General features: G+C 35.1%; 1 pseudogene; it reads right to left on the bottom strand.

The window, feature by feature from the left end:
- The window catches only part of LOC110276991 (uncharacterized), a 3,118-nt pseudogene extending 948 nt beyond the window's left edge, over window positions 1–2,170 (bottom strand).
- Between the last annotated feature and the right edge of the window lie 3,266 nt (window positions 2,171–5,436).

Genomic DNA, 5,436 nt, shown 5'->3' with positions numbered 1-5,436 from the left:
TCTCCCAGCTGAGGTTGTGATAAGCCATTTTCGACATCATCATACTCTAAGTCTTGAGCAAAATTTACTGCATAAGTGTCTCTTTCATCCTCAACAATCATATTATGCAATATAATACAAGCTCTCATTATGTTGGCAAGCTTCTTCTTTTCCCAAAAACGAGCTGGACCACGTATAATTGCAAAGCGTGCTTGCAACACTCCGAATGCTCGCTCCACATCTTTTCTTTGCCCTTCTTGGTATTGTGCAAATAACTTGCGTTTCTCTCCTTGTGGCTTTGAGATTGATTTGACAAATGTGGCCCATTCAGGATAAATACCATCTGCTAAATAGTATCCCATAGTATAATTATTACCATTAATAGTATAATTTACCTCCGGAGCATGATCATTTAGAATATCATCGAACACTGGAGAACGATCTAATACGTTGATATCGTTATTTGAACCAGAAACTCCAAAAAACGCATGCCATATCCAAAAGTCTGAAGATGCTACAACCTCAAGTACTATGGTTGCAACCCCACGATAACCACTCATGTACATACCTTTCCACGCCTTTGGACAATTTTTCCATTGCCAATGCATGCAGTCAATGCTACCCAACATGCCAAGGGAAGCCATGACCCTCCGCCATTTGTAGCAGGCGTTGTACGTCATTTGGTTTGGATTTTCGCAAGTATTCATCCTCGAACACCGAAATGACACCTTCAACAAATTTTTCCAAGCATTCAATTGCAGTGCTCTCGCCTATGCGCACATAATCATCAACAGCATCAGCTCCTACGCCATATGCTAACATCCGTATCGCAGCGGTACATTTCTGGAGTGGCGACAAGCCTCTTCTTCCAGTTGCATCAATCCTCTGTTGAAAATACGGATAGACGTTTGAGAAAGCGTCTGTTATCCAAAGGAACACATGTCTTCTCATTCGAAATCTCCGTCGAAAAATGTCAGCATTATACACCGGTTCATCTGCAAAGTAATCTTGAAAAAGGCGATCATGTCCTGCTTCTCGATCTCTGTTGCTCCATCTACGAGTAATTGGGATAGAGCTTCTATCGATATCTTCTTCTTTTTAATCTTATAGTAAACACTCATCGATCCAATTATCTATGACTGTGTTATGTTGCCGTCTTCTTTTGCCATACAAAGCCTCGTTAAACATATCATCAAAATTTCTAGCCATATTTAGAAATTTAATTTTTAGTTCTCTTTCGAGGTGAGAAACAAGAGTTGAAGTGGAGTTACAGAATCATTGATAGTTGATATTTATAAGTGTGTCTACAATAATAAGGGCTAGTTTTACAATGGCTAGTTTTGTAACGGCTAGTTTTACAACGGCTAGTTTTACAACGGCTAATTTTGCAACGGCTAGTTTTACAACGGCTTGTTTTGCAACGGTCACTTTCATGAACAATAAGGGCACAATAATATTGACTAATTTAAAAACTTACATCAGAAATAAAATAAAACAAACTACATCATAAACCAGTAATACGCAATAAAAATAAGAACATACTACATAACTCTACGAATACAAGGAACCATTAAGTAAACCACTTGGCGATTATTTTCTCACATGCAATCTCATGAAGAGCTCGTCGTTTTTCACTCATTGTAGACGTGTCAGCATTAAGTATTTGCATATCTATCTCCCTTTTCCTTTCCTTGGCCATCCTTTCCATTTTCCTTTCTTTTGCTTTTATCTCCATTTCTTTAATATACCTCTGAGTTTGTAATTCTTTTTCTTTCATTGCTACTTGAGCTTGTAATTCTTGTTCTTTCATTGCCGCTTGAATTTGTAATTCCTTCTCTTTGATTGCCATAATCTTTACTCTATGTTTCTTCTCCTCTTCTCTTTCTTTTTCCCTATCCATTAGTTCCTTTTCTCTAACATTCTTAATATCTTCCATGAAAGATAATTTTTTGACAACCGATAATTTTCTTTTGCTAAAATCTTCAGACATCTGTGCTTTTCCCTTACCTTTTTGCTTGCTCTTCTTTGATCCTTGTGGGCAAACGGGAGAGTCCACACCGGGTTCGTCAGCCAACGGTGTTTCTGGGTTTGATGAGGATGAGTATACTCTAGTTGCACTAACCTTGGTTCTCTTTGAGCCACCACTCTGTGTAGGTAGTTGGCTTCTCCATTTTTGTTCCAACCGAAGCATGTTCTAATGCCTCTCAAAAGTGAATTTTTTACCATAATTTGTGGAATAAAGTTTATAAGCCAACTCCTTTATGTCATCAGCGTTCGAACCACTCCTTATGTTTCGACTAGCTTGATCATAGCAACCAGCAAATTGTGCAACAGCTTTGTTGATCTTATACCATCGTTTCTTACATGTAACTACCCCACTTGTCACGTCAGAACAAAATTCTACATAGTAGCTATGAATTCGACTCTAAAATATTTCTCCCTTTTGATCGGTACCAACTACAGGGTCAGTTGAAACATTTAACCACACACTGATCAACATCTCATCCTCTTCCCAATGTCAGTGTTGAATACTATCTTGCCTCCGATCTTTGATATCATCATCATTGAGGTCGATAGCATCTAATACACGAGGTTGGCAAATTCGGAATATAGCGAATTTGGACTAGATTGTATAGGAGTCTGAGAGAATGGGTTAGAAGAGCCACCAACACCAGATGAGTTATGTCTTGATGCACTGAATTGAGTTAGAAACGGCAAGAAAGTTGGAGTAACATTTTCGATAGAGGGGTTAAATATGGATGAAAATGGAAAATGGGGTGTTTGTGAATTTTGATTTTGCGGTTGGAATATAGGAAATTGATTATTATAAGGAGGTTGAAAATTGAAATTAGAAAGTTTTTGTGGATTTGGATTTTGAAATGTATTCGGTAGTGTGAAATTTTGATTTGGAACTTGAGAGTTTGAGGTTTGAGATTGTTGGGTATTTGGAATTTGAGGAAAGTTTTGTAAGTAATTGAAGAAAGAGTTGAGTTGGTTTGGATACATTTTTTCAAACAAAAAATAATAGTAGTAGAACTTTGATTTCGTAAACTTGGAAGAAGATGAGAAAGAGTAGTAGAGAGTGTGAGAATAGAAGTGTATCTAAGTGGTATATATAGAATAACAAAATATTAATTTATTAATAATAACGGTAACATAATAACGACTAGTTTCCAACGGCTAATTTTACAACGACTAGTTTTGCAACGGCTAATTTAATATGATAATATAAATTATTAATTAAATAAAAATTTAATCATTTAATTAATTAATTATTATAATTATTAATAAATTTTATATAATTTAATTATTTAATATAATTATAATTATATAACATAATTAAATCATATTTAATTTATTAATAATTATAATAATTAATTAATTATGTAAAGTATACTATATATATAACGTTAATATGTATTGTGTATATGAAGTATACTGTATATATAACGCTCAGCTCAATACATATGTATATAAAGTATTAATTTTATTAATAAAATATCATTTCTTTGAGAGAGAGAGAGAGAGAGAGTCCCTCTGAGCAGAGCTTCTATTGCTCTGAACTTTGTGAAGGAACTCGCTTTTGATTTACTCTAATGATAGATCTTCACCTTTTACTGACACACAGTAAATGAGGTTCAAAATTTTTCTACCGTTGGAGTTGCTCTTAGAGACACGTATTCAAATAAGTTTGATCTATATAGACTAAGTCTCCTATATTGGGCTCTACATTATTGTGCCAATTTTGTTAGGTCCAATCTCAAACATAACTTATATGTTAAGATCGAAATAGGCTAAGTTTATATGGATTCGAGTTTCAGGCCGAACAAAACGAAAGGAATGAACGAGTGGGGGGAAGCAAAAATCATTTCAATGACAGCAAAAAAAATAAGAAATCTTACAAACTGCTATTATGGAAGTAGGAGAAGATCGGATTACCTGGAAAAGTGAGAGGGACAGCAGGTTCATGGTGGCTTCCGACTACAAAACAGCTTTTTGAATGGTGCATTCTCCAATTAGCCAATTATCTGATCTGTGCAGGAAAAAGAGACTATGGAATTTGTTGTGGAAACTCCAATGTTCGCTGAAGAATAAGATATTCCTACGAAAAACTTTTCATGCAGCATCCCAGTTCGTCGTCGACATCATGAAAGGCTACCAGCAATTCTAGAAATCTGCCCTAGATGTAACAATTTGGGAAAAAACATAAATCACTGCTTAATTGATTGTCTAAAGTCACAAAAAATTTGGCAGCAGTCAGACGTGGGAGCTTACCTAGTACAAAACAGCTCAAAAAAATTTTGTGTGCGATGGAACCGGTTCATGAAAGAAGCACGACGAAGACATCATTGGAGAAAAAATTCATCACTTGCAGCAATTATTCTATGAAAAATTTGCACTACGAGAAATCTTCTTGTCTTTGAGAACAAAAGCACTTCACCAGATTTAATTATCACTTTAGCGCATGAATTCATGGAGGAGGTCCAGAAGAGAAATGAAACTTAATATGTGTGTTTTGTCATGTTTCGTTAAAGATATGTTAATTGTTTGAAAATCCCTTTCTTACATTGCGTATGGTTGTCCAATGTGGACCTACAACTTTTATTTATTTTCTTTTAATAAATAAATACCACTTTACTTTGAAACAAAAAAGAGTAACTAAAATATTTTCTGTTTATACCCTGGCCCAGCAAAACGAAAGCCAGGTCCAATAACGCAAAAAGCCCACCAATAAAGATGAACTTCGTGATAAGCCCGATCACCTCTTTAAAGAGGTCGGACAACCACTTAGAGGCCCAACTCTACTTGGCCTAACAAGTAACTGTCTCCTTAAGATTCTTCTACTATCTCTATCTTTTCTAGAAAGAAGATCCCAACAAACTCTCAAGATAAAAAAAAAACGCTTATCTATCAGAAAAGATAGAACTACTCCAACAAACGTAGTTATTTACTCTACTATAAATAATACACTGGAGTCCTCAGGTATAATTCACGTTCTAATCTACTAAAAACCTGCTATAAGCCCTTACTAACTTAAGTATCGGAGTCTCTTGCAGGTATCACCCCCACCTTCTCATGAGGAACTTGGACAAGCAGTACCTCGAAATCAAAAAGGTCGAACACTGCCATATTAAGAGTTTTAAACCTCACATTTACAACTCAAATCAATTTCAAGTAACTCTCGAAATATTTTCATACTGCAATCTTTTTTTGTTTGAGTTTTCTAGTTGATTGAGGAGAGAAAATTTTATGTGTGGGACCATCATAAATTTTTTATTCTCTTCTACTGTTCATACTAAACCAAACCAAGTGAAAATCAATTTTTAATCTTCTTCTTTCTGAATTTCTTTCTTACTATTTTCTCTTGATCGAAAGGTTTGTTAATGTTTCCTAATGAGGAAGGGTTTGTTTTGTGGAAACGTGATAACAGTTAGAAAATGAAGATAATTGTTCATT

The sequence above is a fragment of the Arachis duranensis genome, chromosome 10 (genome assembly GCF_000817695.3).
Source record: "Arachis duranensis cultivar V14167 chromosome 10, aradu.V14167.gnm2.J7QH, whole genome shotgun sequence".
NCBI classification, from domain to species: Eukaryota; Viridiplantae; Streptophyta; class Magnoliopsida; order Fabales; family Fabaceae; genus Arachis; species Arachis duranensis.
The sequence above is the reverse complement of the archived record's forward strand: the minus strand, read 5'-3'. Positions and strand labels throughout refer to the sequence as shown.